This window comes from Cyprinus carpio, chromosome A20 (assembly GCF_018340385.1).
Source record: "Cyprinus carpio isolate SPL01 chromosome A20, ASM1834038v1, whole genome shotgun sequence".
Taxonomy (NCBI): domain Eukaryota; kingdom Metazoa; phylum Chordata; class Actinopteri; order Cypriniformes; family Cyprinidae; genus Cyprinus; species Cyprinus carpio.
Genome location: NC_056591.1, coordinates 20,136,492 through 20,154,649, shown reverse-complemented (window position 1 = coordinate 20,154,649; position 18,158 = coordinate 20,136,492). Strand labels below are relative to the sequence as shown.

The 18,158-nt window shown below is 38.6% G+C and overlaps 1 protein-coding gene across 3 annotated transcripts in view; it reads left to right on the top strand.

The window, feature by feature from the left end:
• The window catches only part of LOC109112808 (human immunodeficiency virus type I enhancer-binding protein 2 homolog), a 74,994-nt gene that overhangs the window by 13,893 nt on the left and 42,943 nt on the right, over positions 1 to 18,158 (top strand). The window contains exon 1 of one of the 3 annotated variants that reach the window (XM_042778049.1): positions 14,564 to 15,694. The exons of the other annotated variants lie outside the window; for them this stretch is intronic. The gene's annotated coding sequence lies outside the window, so the exon portion shown is untranslated. Of the gene's footprint in view, positions 1 to 14,563; positions 15,695 to 18,158 lie in introns of those variants that run through there. 3 annotated transcript variants of the gene reach the window in all.

The window sequence follows — 18,158 nt, the reverse complement described above, 5'->3', positions numbered from 1 at the left end:
TAGTGATGAATGGCCTGCTAAATCTTTCCCTTGCTCCAATTTACTGCAGGGATTAATAGAAGCCAAAATGTAATTATGGCATGTGAGCGGAGACACATATTAAAGCTCTTTGTTCTCCCTTGACATGAAAGGTGATTACAGGTGTAGTACAGCTCTATGTATCACTACTTTGGAAATACACCTCTGTGAGTCACCTTTACTAATACTCAAAAGTGGTTTTGCATAAGCATGCCTATTTTGGGTCTGTCAGCTGTTGAGGTTTGATTAAGGTTCTGACTAAGAAAACTCTTACTGTATATCACTTTGCTGAGGCAGGGAGTTACAGATGTTACGAATCAAAGCTAGCAAAGTGCTGACAGAACCCACAGCGTATTACTCACCTGACGTCTTGTCACAGAATTACTTTTTCTGCCTAAACAGTCCTTCCAGACAAGTTGGAACGAGATCTTGGAAACAACAGCATCATGGGATTGGGTTTATCTAATGTGCCTCACAAATTGACTTGATATTTGTTTCTAGTAAGACAAAATTTTATATATTTCATATATGTGTACTCTAAATCAGGAATATAGCCATCATAGACACCAGTTAGACTGCATTATGCATGGCTCTGCTGGTTGTTAGGATGACAAAAAGAAAAAAAACAAATTTTTGGCTGGTCTGCCTTAGCGGTTTAACACTTGTGTCAGTGTCAACATGATTGAAATGGCTAGTCAAATAAAAGAAGGCTGTCTTTAATGTTTACAGAAGCCAAGATTAACAGCTCAATGTTTCAGTTTTAATACTGAGAGGGTGCAAGGTAAAATGTAATAATTCATATTTAAAATATTATATTTTCAACAGTTGTGTAATGATAGAAATGTTAAACAACAGACACTAATATCCAGTGATGCAAAACTGCTTGTTTTTGTCAAATTTAACTGTTTTGTATTGGCTCAAATCATAATATGATGCAACAAGAAACATTAACGGCTGTTTTTGTCATTTTAGGCATATGATTAAACATAAATGTGTGCATATTTTAAAATAAAAATAATATTCGCAAATAGTTCAAACTGATTGAAAACTATAACAATAAATTATAGTTATTTTGCTCTTCTTATTTTGGTCCCCCCCATGGTCAGGACACATTTGCTGCTTTGCTCTAAATCAATTTAATTTTTGACAAATTAAACAACCCTGAAGTATCAAAACTTTTGGAGTGCTACCCAGAATGTTTCTGAGGCATTTCGATGCACTGGCTACTGATGCATATATCTTTGAGTCTTTGCATTTGATTTGTGTTAAGCTCCTCTTCATCACAAGAGGACAGAGGAAGGGAGGGAAGGGCCGCCACTCCACCTCCTCCTTTGAGTCTGGATCCCTTGATCAGAAGCCTGCGACTCCAAACGGCGTGTCATAGGTTCTGACGAGTGCAACCGCTCTCTGTATCTGCGGCGCGCGCCGCTTCAAAGACCTGAGCTGTCTGTCTCGGTGCATTGATCCCAGTCTCTCTGATAAAAAGATATAAAAACACTGACAATATTAGCAAAAGAGATGAGCTGTAAACTTGACATGTGTTGAAACGTGCCCTGCTTTGAGAGCCCACCAAGCAAGCTGGGAGGGGGCAACTACGCTTCATGACATGCTTTATAAAATGCTTTTGGCTGTGAATGACTGTATCTTCATGCAGTGGAAGAAACGGTGGCATTTTGTTTTGCTCGAGCGCTATGATCAACCAGCTTGCCTGGGTCACCATGTGACAGGAAGCATTGCTAACAGAGATGTTATTACACTGACAGCCAAAAAAAAAAACACCAGAGATGTGAAGCATGTGATGAGATAAAATAGACCTGTGTTATCAGTATTTTGCCATTATTTGAGTGTTTACTTTGTTTCATCCATCTGGTTGTCTTCACAGCTGACCCCGTTAGCATGGTTTGTTTCAAGAGAGACAGCATTATGCCAGCCTAGTCTTCCATAGCCAGACTTTTGACTGTGACATAAAGTCTGGTCCACATTGCAGCTAATTCTGGCCAAGAACTGCCCACTTAAACAGGAAGAGACCATCTGACCAACCACATTTTGTTTTGTTTTTTAAGTGCTGCCAAAGGTTTGGGGTCAGTACGATTTTTTTTTTATACAAATTAATACTTTCATTCAGGAATAAATGTGTGCCAGTAAAGACTATTTGTCAGTAAAGACAAAAACATATCATGGTTTCTACAAAAACTAGTTTCAATGTTGATAATAATAAGAAATGTTTATTTAATCGATCTAACATGCTGATTTGGTGCTCGAGAAACATTTCTGCTCTTATTTTATTATCAATGTTTCTTCTGCTTAATATTTTAGTGGAAACCGTGATTCACTACTATTCAAAAGTTTGGGGTCAGAAAGAAAGAAAAAGTGACATAAATAATATTACAAAAGTGTTTTTATTTCATATAAATAACGCTAAATTCAACAATGAATGTATCACAGTTTTCTCAAAAAATTATTATTGCTGACAACTGAGCACCAAAACATCAGAATATAAGAATAAAGGATCATTTGACACTAAATAATGAAGTAATGGTCGCTTAGAAAATGTAGCTTGCCATCACAGCAATAAATTACATTTTAAAATATATTTTTGAAAAAACAGTGATAATACTGTTTCATGATATTAGTTTTTTTTTTTAAATCTTACCAAACATTTGAGCAGGAGAACATGTATATATAACATATTATATATTTTAATATATTAATATATACATTTATAATTTATAAATACTTTATTAATATAGATAATTTATTTTAATATTTATTCATGTCTTCTGAGACAGACATTTTTTATTAGTTGAATGGTAGAGGAGACACTCATAGTCAAAACACAAAACCTGATGGTAAAAATCAATATTTGATCACTTTCCAAGCTTCAGAAGTTTTTTTTTTTTTTTTGTGGTCGTGAGATAGATGGAAGATTACACAGTCGTTTAGCGAAGCATACTCATTTAGCTCGACGACTTTCTGATCTTGGTTTCCTCTTTGGAGAGGGGTAGCCACCTGCTCAGTGTCATGTCAGTGATGTCTGCTTTCCTCTGCTCAACATGTGGTGTGATGTAGGGCTGTTGAGTGAGAGGAGGTGTTGCTGGTGTTCGCACACACATGCGTTCTCACACATGCACACACAACGTACTGGGAAGTCTAAGGAAGTGTGAGCTACCACAGTGTCAGGTCTCTGATGCTCCCAGCAGCCCATGCTGAATACACTCAGCATCCTGCCTGAGCTGACAGTCTGCTCTCTGCTGACTACTTGTGCAAGCATCTGTGTGCGTTTGTGCGTGCAAGTGCAAACACTGTGAAATTCTGTTCCTTTGAAATGTCAGGTGCGCAGGCCTAATGCAAAACCATGTTAGTCACAAGGCGTCCCTAAAAAGATTTTCCTAGCTTTGAAATCTTTGGAGGAACAATGTAAAAAACTGACTTGTAAATTGCAACCTGCAAGTATGACATCCATTTAAAAGGTTTCGGAACCAAAATATCCCAACCCTTGCTCACTTTCTCCCTCCAGTCACCCTGTGGCCAAAACAAATTGTGTGGCAAAGCAGGAACATTTTAAGTGAGACTCGAGGCACTGTTCCTGGAGGATTGGATCTTGGCAGGGCTGCACCGGTAGCGTGGCAGGAGGGGGGTTTCACTTTATCCCAATACTGTCAGTTTCCTCATCCCATCTGTGAGCTTGGCAGCCTTGTTAAATTGACATTGCTAGTCTCCTATCTCACCTTCTAATTTTTGCTCTGCAGCCCATCCAAGAATCGCAAGTGCATCCGTTCTCCTGTGCTGCTGGTTTCCATGGTGTTGAGGAACTGTGGTCTGTGGTGGCATGCCAGTTTGGTGGATGCTGTGCTTCAGTGGTCCTCCTTACTGGGCAAACTGTTTTTGTTGCTCATGATTTAAAGAGACAGTTCACCCAAAAATATAAATTCTGTTATCGGTTACTTACCATCATGTTGTTACAAACCTGCATGTAAAAAAATTAATGACCAGTACATTTTTCCATTTGCTTGTGTGATACAGGTTACGAATAGCATGCAGGTGAGTAAATAATAGAAACCTTCTATAAACCTAGGCATTTTAGATTTTAAACTCAAACCACTCTGGAATTATTTATTTTATTTTATTTGCTTATGAATTAATTACAAATTCTATAAATAAAATAATAATCTAATAGGGGTGTGACAAGATCTAGCGAGATCCGACTGGTCTCGTGAGAACGTCACGATATCCTCGCGCTATTGGCACGTGTCTTATTTTTTAGAATTTTTTGCATTTCAGTTGTTTTTTCATTAGTATTTGTATTTAAGCTATTTTTTTTTTGTCTGTGAATACAATTTGCTTACCTGCGGTTAACAGGATGCTCCAGTGTTTAAACTAATCAGCTATCTGAACGATCGGGCTAGTGCTGCTTCCTCCAGAACGTTTATCATTCTCACAAGTTTTAAGCCTTGTCAGTTTTAAGCCATTCAAATGTGAGACAGTGTGAAAGAGATTTCAGTGCGGTACTCAACGAACGCACGCACACATGCACGCAAAAAGCCGCAGCTCAGACAGCATATGCGAGAACCACATTGAGTTTTCTTTCGCGCCTTCTTGACCAAATGCACACAAAATTATGTCAGAATCATGGTCTTGATGATTATCCACGTAAACACGTATTGTTTCCAACCCACTCTTCGCCCCCAAACCTGCTGGATCAGCCCTCACCATATCGGCTCAAATGCATAAGCAATTGCACTTATTATGGGCTCAACAGTACTTTTAAGTTACTTTTCCTTAATTTAAAAACAAGTGTGTGTTCAAAAAGTAAAAAAATGATTACTGCACTGGCCAACGGAGCGAACCAACCCTGTGACGTCACACGCTGTGGTACTGCAACATATATATATACATTTTTTTTCTCGTGGGATAAGTGTCTCGTCACACCCCTATAATATAATTATATATTAAACTGAATTAAAAGAAGACTAATTATAAATGGGTAAATAATAGAAACCAAAAAATATAGTTTTTTAAATTGTCGTCACATTTTAATTTAATTTAATTCAATTATTTTATTTGCTTTAAATAAAATTATAAATTGTTTAAAATTAAATTAAAACATTAAAAGTGGACTAATAATATATGAGTAAATAATAGAAACCTATTAATACAGGCTTTTTTGATTATAGTTGCACCACTGTGTAATCGTTTTGTTGCATTATCTTTTATTTTATTTTATTATTTGCTTTAAATGAAATAAAATAATAAATTATTTAAAATAGCAATATATAATGATATTAATTAAATTAAATTAAATTAAAGCATTAAATGAGGGGTAATTATATATCAGTAAATAATAGAAACCTATAAATGTAAGGGCTTTTTTATTGTAGTTATGTCACTGCAGAAGCATTATTTTATTTTATTTGTGTTTAGACAGACACACTCTAGGTCTGGGTTGATGGCCTTGGTATTTAATCTAAGATGCAATTCCGGGGGAGATTTTAATGAGTCCCAAAAGGCTACTTTGGTTTGTCAGGGCATATAAATATTGAAGCAGCAAATTTTGGGGCTCAAGACTGTAATCCTGTCAGCGATTGTTGCATTTTTGCTGAGGTTCCTTTTCATACATTTATGCAGGGGTGTTTGAAGGTTTCTTATCCAACATTTAACACTGTCTCAGGCTGCCAGTTTGCAGCACAGTGAGTAATGTTTCGAAGATCCAGGGAGGTATGAGGGAAAAGTTTAGGACATAGAAATCTTTGCTGTGTTTACCACAACTACATGCAGCAACGTGGCTCCCAGTGAACCCCTCAGAGAGGTTAACTGTGTTAATTAGCCCTAAATAGGTACGACAGTGTACTGCCCAAACAACTTTGTGATTCAAGAGACTCTAGTATTCTACCATTTGACAAGGGAACTCCCAATTACTATGCAGAGCCTTACATGTTGATGTGTAAAATCGTCGTTATTGCTTTTACATATATTGGGTGGGGAAGTCTAATGGTTAGAGAGTTTGACTTCTAACCCTAAAGTTGTGGGTTTGAGTCTCGGGCCGGCAATACCACGACTGAGGTGCTCTTGCGCAAGGCACCGAACCCACAACTGCTCCCCGGGCACCACAGCATAAATGGCTGCCCACTGCTCCGGGTGTGTGTTCACAGTGTGTGTGTGTTCATTGCTGTGTGTGTGCACTTTGGATGGGTTAAATGCAGAGCACAAATTCTGAGTATGGGTCACCATACTTGGCTGTATGTCACGTCACTTTATATTCAATCTTGGATTGGCACAGCCAGAATAAAAAAGAGAATACTAGTCTGGCTTTTTACAAATATCCTGCTGAGGGAAGCACTTTATTGGCTTAGACTATCTACTTGGTGTAAATACACAGCACTGGAAGCCTTGGCAGTGGCAGGGTGAATTGATTTCCTCTGGTGGGACAGACCCTGGATCTGTGAGCAGAAGAGTGAGACAGCAGCCGTTTACTTTTCTGTCTCTCTCTCTCCATCACTATGCTGCATCAAGGCCACTTTCAACCCTATTTCTACCCATTTACTACTCCCTCCTTCTTCTCACACTCCCTCTCTGCCTACACTTCATCATGTTTTTTTTTCCTTCTGACACTCAGTTTTTTCCTCCTCTATCTCTGAATATATTGTCGCGTCTGGCTGTGAGTGTGCTCTAAGCACATGCTGCAACCTTGATAGATGTTCTCTTCCTCTATCTCTTTCTCTCCCTCCCTCCCTGCCTTCTTGTCCTCCTCTATTTCTGCATCCCAGTGCTGCAGGTCTGTATTTCGCTCCCCCAAACGAGTTCGGGATCTTTCCCCTGTGTGATGTCAGATGCGGATCTGGGTGAAGGAATGGGCATCCGTTCATGTATCTCTTGTTCTGTTGATGGGCTCTTGGAGAAACCTAAATTTAGCAGCTCAGTGCTCTCTCTGTTGTGTTTGCCATGCATTGCTTAATTAGCTGTTGCACACAGCATGGCAGAGTACATCTTGGATGCATTATATAATGCGTTATATAATTGGATGCATATTTCATGTTGAATGTTGGAGAGGGAGGCTCTTAAGAGTCCCATTCTGTAGTTGAAGATGAGTGCTAGTGTCAAGAAGAAAGAGAGTTTGGAGATATGAGGCAACATAAGGGGTAACCACTGCTGTTATTAACCTGGTTGAGGTACAGCTCATATTCTCTTTCAGTTCTGTCAAAGTGTTAGCTGGTAATCAAAAGGCTGTAAAAGGTAATAATTATCAAATAATATTTTAGGGTAAATGTACCCATTAAGCCCATGTACCCTTTAAGCCCACTTTCAACTCTCAAATTAAGTCAAATTAAAAGAGAAAATCTGATTTTATGCTGGTCATTATTTTAACCAAGTCAGTGATTTGTTACTTCCTTGACATTATTTTTATTGCATACCAATTAACATTTGCCAATGTTGAGTTAACTCCACCCATGTGCATACTGTCTCAGGGGACCTCACACAAAGACACGCAAAAACTTTGGTGTTTCAGGACCCTTCAAAAATCAGCACATTTCTGCAATTTTCAGCTGTTCCTTTAAGTATACTGATATTATTTCAAATAAGAGATAAATGTATTGTTGAACAAATAGTACTTTATCATTTTATATAATTTTCTTTTAAATGGAAAGATGAGTTTTATTGACTTGCGCACAAAGCTAATCTCAAGGTCAAACCATTAGCCTAACTGAAAGATAGATTGACGAAGAATTAAGCATGTGAACTACAAACACTAAGTGTTTCGTTTACACTAATTCACAAATAAATACATCATAACTTGTTTTGTAGAACAGATTATTTTCATGAATTAACCTTTTTTCAAAGATGGGCTTAAATGGTACAGAGCCACAAAACATATGCAAACTACAGCCAACACAAGCTAACTTTGAATCAAAATTTTTTACATTTCTTAATGTGGGTGCAATGAAAATTACTAGAATGCTTAGACCACAGTATATTTAAGCTTCATGCATGTCTTTGTAAACATATCTTACAGACAAACATTGTCTTTTTTCACCATTACTCAATGTGGAACCATTCAAGCCCACCTAATGTTTTTCAATGAGGAATCCAGTCAAAATTCAGGAACTCAGTCAAAAGTACAAAGGCAGCGCTCTGATATACAGCATTAAAGTTTTATAAGATATAACGTTATGAGACTTTTTAAGAACCAGATAGAACTGTTGTATAAAATGTAATATATCTATATCTAAATATATATATTGGAAACCTCTGGCCTAAAAAATATCAGTATTATTAGGCAGTGTTCCTGCAAAAAGTGAACTGAAATTGCTTCAGATTGCTTTATTGTCTTACAATGGACTGATAAACTACTAATGTAAATGAGATCTTCTGCTAACATAAAAGCAAATGTGTTTTTGAAGTCATTGTATAGTTGGCTTCTTTTCTTTGTTGAGCGTGATTAGCTTGTCAGAAACTCTCTATGAGAGATCAATTCAAGATGTTTTCTAGAACGACGTTCTTTATAAACCAACAGGTCTTGTTGATTGTTGGAGTAATTGCTGTAAGCCTCAATGAGTCATTTCTTTTCCCAAAAGCGGAGAGGTTTACAATAGATGTTAACAAGCTCATGGCATGACACCAGCTTACAAATTTCTGACTGGAAAAGGGCTGCAACATAATAACCCCTCAGGAGAGGAACATTTGTGTAGTTTACAACTGGAAAGTTAAGCGTGTCATGACCTGGCCGTGATATTGTAATGTAATGTGAGTTAACACAGATACACCCAACTGAGTCATTCCTTCACAAAGTCTTACAAGGCAAATTTGATGGTTGTGTTTGTTTCGCACCGCAGGAAATAATGTCATGGCATGTTGAGGTTTTCCTTGAGCAAACATACGCTCTTGAAATGCTAGCTGATTGCGATGCAGTGGCCCGAGATGATAGTGGCATCCAGGGGGTGCTCGGAGGGGGTGCTTGTGACCAGGCCACTGCTGCGTGAGTGGATTGCATTTCCAGAGTGACAGATAATACTGTAGCCCAGCTCACTGACAGAAATTCATTTATTCGTCCTCTTCAGGAAACTATTCATGTTCACTAACCTCTCTGCTTACAAATCCATTAGCCTTGGAATAAATCATCCCACTGGAGAAAATGGACTTTTACATTTTTTAACCACCTGTCCAGCCAGTTTTTATGTCCACTGGTCTAAGTTTTTAACACTTTTTTTATACTACACTGGTGATATCTTTGAAGCTATCATGGTGATATCTTTGAAGCTAAAAGAACAGAAATAGTGTTGTTATTTTTTTCTTGCAATGCAGAGGTCATAGTTGTGTACATTTGGAGAATATGAATGGCTCATGGACTTACACTGAGAATGTTCCAGAGCCCTTCAGGGACATTCAGTGGGACATCCTAGCATATTTTTAGAAACCAACAATATGTTCAATGTGCCCTACTGTTCATCCAGGATCAAGGCCCAAGTTTAGACCTGCCACACAGCAGGGTTGTAAGCTATTCACAAGTGAATTGAGAATGCCGTTAAAATTCGGTTTAAATTCCTGGATATTGATTGACTTGGCTTACCAAAGCAAACATGATGCATACTTGCAATTTGAATCTGAATGCAAGTAATAAATAAAATGAAATTCAAATAAATACTGAATCTCTATTTTTAACTTTTAAATGTTAATAACAGAGCATAGATAGATTTGCATTGACATGTACATATTTATGCATTTCATGCCAATTCTAAACATTACACAACCCAGCCACACAGAAGAATTTAGAGCCCTGTATTTTTGTACAAACAGTGTGTAAATAGAGGCAAAAACAAAACCGCTCCCAAAAGGGTATAATTCATTTTCCCTTCTGGATTTTTCAGATTGTAATTTTAGAAGTTTGTGATGAACAGAGCAAGCATTGAATTTCTATTAATAAGACAATAATTTATTGTTGAATGGAGATTTTTTTTAACATTAGATTTTTTTTTTTCTGTCAAATGCATAATTATCCCTGCATGATGCATTCTGTAAATGAAGAATGAAAATAGCTTCATTTCAGTTATGAAAACATGTAGATCAAATAAGATACTCTAAACTGCTCTAAAATTGACAGTCTGATGCATGAGAATTGATGAAAAAAATGCAGCTAAAGTGCCTTTAGCTTTTGTGCTTGACGTTTCTTTTTAATTCTTATGTAGCTCAAATGTGTTGTCAGAGCAATTGAGTTAATTTCAGCTGCAAATGTTCTATTCTCAGTAACTGTTCTGAAGTGGAGAAATATAATTTCTTAAATTACCCCCAATCTAAGGTCTTTTCCATGCCGCAGTGGACTTCATCCGGTTCTGGGTGCTAAATTAGAGGCAGGCAGTATATACAAAGCTCGAATCTGTTTGCTGTGCACTTTATAGAACATTTGTTCTCACTCTGGGCAGTGGATGAGTCACCTGCACCACAATGTGTTTTTGTTCGGGGAAGCAGAGGGGAATTGGACGCAACAGGGGTCTTCTGTTTGGGAAGCCCCTAGTGTTCAATCCCAACATCAGCCATCTGATCTGATTCAGGGCCAGGGCTAAAATTGGTCGTGCTTGTCTGGGCGATTTTTGTAAACTGACACTGCATGCAAGTGGGCTCATTTGGGGTGGCCTTGCCCCCTCCGTGCCTCGCCTTTAAACGCAACAGGTGCAGCGGAGCAACTTGAACCCTATGGAATGACAGACTGCTGAGAGAGATGCTCTGAGAACTATGCTCAGAGGGGTATTTGCTCCACAAGGTTTCTTTTCCCCCATATTTTTCCTTAGGGCAAAATTTGAGACAGCTGCTTGGGAGAGCCGCAGATAGGAAAACATGCTCCTGGGTTGCATAACAGGAGAAAGCAGGTCCCCGATGGTGCACAGAGTGTGAGCCACTGCCTCGCACTCCAGTGAGCAATTGTGCAGCCCTCGCTTGAGAGGCTGTTTGTTTTGGAATAGCTGCTGAGTGACTGTTTTCATCAGCGTTTGCGCATGGCCTGTCAGACTACACACACGCACCCCCTTGAACTCCTGCTGGGCCTCCTAGGAGAATCACTCCTGGCTTGAGTCATGCTGGGGTTGAGAGGTCAAATGGAACACTGACATGAATTTGTGCTCAGTTCATCAAGGCCTGAAGTGAGATGTCAGAAATCTGTGACTGTGACCCTGCAGTATGTTGAATAAAAAGCTAATTTAATCTAGATTTTAAAGTCCATGCTTGAGCCTGGAATGTGGCAGTTTATTTATAGGACATTTAGCCTGAAAGTTGTTAGATGCAAATTATTTTTTAATCATGTCATAAGCTGTTTTTTAGTGTGCACAATTGTGATGAATGAGTGTGTGCATACAAACATACTGTACATACATACATACATACATATATACATAGTGTGAACTATCCCAATATTAACATCTGCCTAAAAATATAACCATGTGTACACTGAATAAAAGGCCACATTTATTTCATTAATATATCTTATATTCCTGATAATTTAGTTAAAAATATATATTTTGTCCTCACATTCATTCTGCATTTACAGTTAAATTATCACTTCCTGTATAGAGGAACACTGTGTAGGTATTTGATAGGCGTGAGGTTTCGTGTTAATTGGATACCGCTGTGATTTTGATGCGCTGGCTCAGTTCCAGACTATCTTCAGGTCAATCGCTTACTGAATCTGCAAACCCCTCTGTACTTTTAACATGTTAACATGCCCTAATTGTGTGATTCATTCATGTGTGAATAAGCTCTTGTTTTCGAGCAGTTGGCTGTGCCCTGTTCGCATGCGCTTGAGGGATCTGATGGAAAGTACTGTGCACCGTTACAAATGAGACCCAGCACAGGTTGCCTCTCAATTTTCTCTGCTCTAGTTATCCACTATTGCATGATTTTCCCTCTTTTTAGCATCTTTTCACAGTCCTAGTACTTCCAGCAAATGTGAATGAATGACTGGTAAAGTAAAACAGGCTCAGGAGAAGTGATTTCAGGATGTACCCTGCTGATTACGCTGCTTTTTTTAGTTATATACAACTGAACACGCTCTTGACAATTCCCACTCTGGAGGATTGATGGTTCCTGAAGGCATGAACTTCTGTTGTCACCATTGCATGGAAACAAAACATCCCTTATTTCCGTTATTATTTTTCTTTTTCATTATATTTAAATTTATATATTTGGAAAAACTGAACAAAACATCCCTTATTTCCGTTATTATTTTTCTTTTTCATTACAGCTCAATAAATATATTTCAAAAAACTGCTGGCATTTGAGTGATGCAAGATGTTGTTACAGAGAAACATTTAGTTATTAAGCATTATTATGAAACCACTTTGATACAGATACCAGAAGTTGTCTTTTTTGTACACCTCTATGGGAAAGCAATATTTCCAGCAATACTTAATTATTGATGCAGTAAATGTATACTGGAGGAATAAACATTCCTATTAAATCACTGGGTTTGTAAAAAAAAAAAAAAAAAAATAATAATTATACACACACACACACACACACACACACCCATTAGTAGTAGAAGTAGAATTATTTGCAGTGAAATAGACTCAATATAATAATAATAATAATAATAATAATAATAATAATAATATACTATTATTATTATTATATTAATGTGAAACAGACTGATTATTATATTAACATAAATATAAATATATAATTAATATATATTAGAGAATTATTGATGTACAGCAAGTGTTTGCAATAAGTGTTCTATCATCAAAATAAAACTACTAATTAAGAAATGGAATTAATGAAACAGCCTTGGGGAGCCAGTTGATTGATATAATGATCTGCTTATGACACAGTTTGGAATAGATCAACCTGATCTTAGAATTAATACATGACAAATATGCAAGAAATGGAGGTTGACATATTTTGCTACAGCATCTTGTTTCACAACATGTCTAACTTCACTGATTTCTCAGTGGTTGCTGATTTAGTAATGATACTCCTAATGAATAATACCATGACTATTCAGTTGCAATACATCAATGTCAAAAAGTTCAAAGGTGTGGGACAGTAACAGGAATCTCACCACTGTGGCAGCAGGACAGTGAGGTCACTTCTCAAGGTAGTTTGTGCAATAGATGTCATTAGCATCAAAGAGAGGAAAACTTCCACGAGAAGGGGAAAAATAAAGGCAAATCCCAGCTGGGGGTTTGGTGAGGTAAGCAGAGGATACTGTGGTGATGGGAGGATCCTTCATTTCTCTCGAGTCCATCCCGTCATCGTGGCCTGCTGATTAGGGGAGTGCTCACAGCTTGCCAAGGTCCAGAGCCTCACCTCAGCCATTAAACTTGTTCATTCAGCACTAATGCCAGCTGAAATCTTGTTCCTGTCCTATTGTCCCCTAGCCACAGACCTGTCAGGATGCTTACTTACTGAGGATGATGCAAAGAAACAGCCAGACATCCATTCTGCCCTAGATCTTGTCCTAGACCATTTCTCTGACCATAACCATGAACAAGACAGGCCTGTACCTGTCTGCATGGATAGCATTTCTTTATTTGCTCTCACACTCAGCACATTGCCTCATCAGTAGTGACTTGGGTTGAGGGACATCTACATGTAGGCAGAATGTGGACTGACACCATTTTTAGATCAAGGGCAATCACATTCTAAGCAGTTAAATATTAATGAAGCTTTACCTGCCTAGTTTAGCAGGAAATGCACTATTATGCGTTACTGCATTTACTAGGAATTTGTGTACATTTGTATGCTTGCATGCATATGGCCACAGGTAGCGGATGAATAATTAATTTGTGCAGCAAAACAGTGGAAGATAGATGAAGCCTGCTCTTTATTTCTTCATAGTTAGCAGATGGCCTCCTTTATAATATTCGCCAATGGTGAATACCAGATGATCTTACAGAAAAAGTATCAATATGTGGAAATCCCTTTCCACCTGTACAAAACGTTTTTGCAATATGGGTCATTTTTCATCTGCGGTGGGAAATCGTACCTTTTAATAATAATAATAATAATAATAAATGTAAAAAACATACACTATCTTTGAAGTTTTTTCTTACCGACCCCAAATTTTTGAACTGTAGTGTTCATTTTGATAAATGTGATTGTATCAATATTTCTAAAATGTTCTATGATATTGAAACCATCACAATGGTAAATTTCTGGAAATCTGACCATGAAAGTAACAACCCAGACAAAGTAGTCATTGGCTTTTGATTAAACCTTCTATTTCTCTGGATATTGGGTGATAAACAATTTTTAAATGCATATCTATAAAGAATATTTTTAAATAACAAGGACTTTGCCAAATTTATGCATCTCATTTGCTACTCCAGTTAAAGAATGATCCGTGTAGTTTAATTAGCAGAGCAAATCGTACCCTATCAAAAATAATCCAACACATTTTAATGTGATGCCCTATTGGAGATCTATCGCTAGCTTAACCAGCAGAGTTGTTTACAGAGAGAATTGTTCAGACAGTGAGTGAGAACACCCAGGGAACCAGTTTGGGTCCTTATAGTGTTTCTTATTATAGTCAGCGATGTCACAGGGGATCCTGGCTACCAGTTGGCCAGATTCTTGGTTAATCACTGAGTCGCTCTCCAGAGGTCAGACCTGGTCAAATATATTTAGCTGCGTAAATTAGATTTTGCGGTAAGGGCAGAAGTCTGCCGAATAGCTGTGTATGTTTAGCTTGCAGATGTGATAAACTGATTCATCTTTGGGATAACCGGGATGGTCGTTATCACGGTGACTCCTGACAGCTTGATGTCATCCCGCAGGGTGAGTAAATGCTCCCTGGAATGGTGCCGCAGCTGTGGTCCGATGTGGCCATAACTCTTGATCCGACAGCTCATTCAGGTGACCCTCAGAAGGGCTGTATTGCTGTCACTCAAGACAGTGTGGTGGCAGTAAATATATTAGAATAAGTTAGAATTAATCTTCTCTGCGGTGAAGGGGGTGGCCGGAAGTCTCCGCTCAGCAGCCTGGTTCTCCCGTTAGATCTTCTCTCTTTGGGATTGTCGCAGTGCACGCATTTCATGGTGTGATCTATACGCTAAATGTATCAGTGTCTGGGCCTGGCCGAGAGTGATTGGTGAAAGCACATCTATAAAGGGATATTTGTAAGAATTAGCCCAGTGAGCTATTTTTAGCCCTGCGGGAGGTGGCGGAAGGAGGGGTGAGTGGTGTTACCATGTTGTTATACACCATACACTGTAGACAATCCCAGGGTCAAAGGCACCAAGGCCAGACTGCAATTAAAGCACTGTCTGATAAGACCAGAACTGTGTTATGCACAAATGCACACGCAAGCGGTCAGAAGGCTGTCTGTGATTTTTCTGAAGTCCTTTGACCCATCTGCAGTATTTGTGTTCTGAGCTCTAGAGATTTAAAAAGGCACCAAAACAGCCCAGAAGAGCAGGCACTGCAAAAGTACCTCTCAGTGTAGTCTGTTGTATAATCCCTCTAGGGGCCCCAAAGCTATTTTTGTTCCTGGATATGCGTCACAACTGGGTATTTTCTCTGGTGACTAGCTTACATCAGTAGGTCTCCTAGTATACGCTCTATCAGCGAGAGCCTTCTGATTGATGGGAGTTTCGGCTGGGGCTGGTTGGCGTTTTATTTCTGGCCTCTTAAAATGGACAAGGGGAATCTGAGATCGGCGGAATGTTGTGGATGACCAAGGACCTTGAGAAGCCAGGTTGGTTGACAAATAATTTTTTAACCTTTCTCAAGTTGTCTCTACCAATGCGTCTAGCATTGATCAGAGAGGTGATATCCTGTGTTTTTGTAAACTGATGGTGGCTGATGTGACCGCAAGCAGCCGGGGAGCACAGGCTTGGGAGCAGAGGAGCGTGTGTTAGCTGTTTTCCATGGGCTGCAGCAAGCTGTCAGTGACAGAGTCTCTGCTTGCCCATTCTCCCTGTATTGCTCGCATGCTACCGTAACATTACCACAGCGATATAGCCTTGCTTTTGTTAGGAATCTTTTTCATGTGCATGACCCTTTCTTTTTCCGTTCTCCTGCATCTATTCTCTGCTGATGGTGCACTTGTTGTTACGGGGCTGATGGTACATTGCTGTTAGACTTTGATACTGATGCATCCTCAGCGTCTGTGCACAGAGGAATGTCAGTTCCCTTCTCAGTCGCGGAACACCCCTCACATACCCCCGCCAAATTCCCCTTGGGTTCACATGCCTCAAGTCATCCATCAGTTGCACTGGGAATTATAAAAAAATGCTTTTTTTGCACAATGCGTCTCATCTGTCTCCAGATATGCTACCCCGCCCCCCAATACAGCTGTCTGCCTTATCAGCATGGGATAATTCATTATGTGAGGAAAGGCTCTGGCAATAATGCAGGGAAACACCAGGCGAATGTCACGGATGCATGTATCCCAGTTCTAGTTAAAAGTCACCAGTTTAAAGATGCATTGATTTCTTTTGTGTAAAACTCAAACTTATATAAATGTACCAATTAAGTTTCATTCAGAAATGCTGAACTTTACAGCGACCTTGAGATGCAGGTCAGGAGTGCACATCCTCCTCGTTTTCTTGTTGTATGTCTGCTTGTGTAGAGTGAAAGAATTGTAATACATCTGTCTGATTGCAATGGAATGGTCCTCCCTGCCAAGTGTGCTGCATTTTCCATTCACAAATACTTCATGTTCCGGATTCGTCTGCTGTACTGGAGTTTGGAGAGGTGTCTCTGTAACAGGGTTCAGGAAATGCCTCATTTGATGGCTATTGAGAAATATCCCGTGTACAGATCATTGTTTGTTTGGGGTTTACATTATTTTCCCCTTGGGCTCTGAACATCTAAAGTGTGTCAGCGGAGCGTACCACCGCGGATCCTTTTGACCTGTTATTGTGATAGAAAGCAATTACCGATCAGAGTGGGAAACTCTGTCCGCTTGTGAGCACGAGAGTAACTGCTGCACTCACGGGATTAAAACAGACCCTCGTGCACAACAATCAGGTACAGACCCGCTTCATCAATTGCTCTGTCTTGGCGGTGGGACAGGAAGTAATTGTGTCCAGGTTTGGGCACGCCATTCTTTACCGTTTGTTTTCTACTTGCCATTATTTGATTAGCCCCAAGTCCTGTTTTTTCTGAATTTGTTTGTATGTGTCACACATATAGCGATCTCCTGTTTTTGTTTTCCCAATTTAGTGTTTAATTCTTTAGCATTTTTTCAACATTTACACACCCTCATGTAATTCCAAACCTGTAGGACTTTCTTTTTCTTGTGCAACACAAAGGGAGACATTAATTTAATAACAGGCTTTTTTTCCCCCCGATATAATTATTTATTTAGATATTTTTTGTAATTTTGCGTGCTTTTGATATTTTTATATTTCTATTTTGCTTTAATTTATTTCTTATTTCAGTTGTAGTAATTTGTGTACTTATTTCAGTTAGTTGCCTAGGTAACAGTAACACTGAGCTCTTTATTTTCAGTTTTTCATTTAATATTCAGATTTCAGCTTTATTTCCAATAATATTTTTAGTTAAAGGTAAAAACATTGATTGTTTACTAATTATACATAATTACTTACCTCAAGAATTGCCAAATGTGAGCTAGGGCAGATAACAACTTAAATTTTGTTTATCAGATGCCTCAGTTTCACTATTTAAGACCTGGAATATAGTGCAGAAGTCATATAGACCACTTTTATACTGCTTATTTGATGCTTGTACTGTATGTTTTTTCTGGACCTTAAAAGCTCCAGTCCCAATTAAATGTAATTGCAATGAAAAGAGCGTCCGGTGCATTAAACAATGTTCTTTTGTATTTCACTGAGGAAAAAAGAAATGAGTGAACGTGAACTATTCCTTTAAAACAAAGAAAATGCTAAATAAATATTTGACCAACAATCAAGATTCTTTCAGTCTTCGAAGAGTACAGCGGAACGGCACTTCATTCATGACCTTGTCTTCTTTTGTGTGTCCTACACAGTGTTCCTGCATTTGCTGTCTTTGTACACTTCCTCTTTTCACGGTTTACTTTAATGAAACAATTTCTCCGCCGAAAGGCTCGCCACTCATTTTCACACATTAGCATGCATTTTCCTTCTAATCATGACACATTTTCATTCCCAGACAGAAATGGATGTTATGCATCTTCGCATGCTGATTAGAATCAACCATTTACAGTTAAGGAC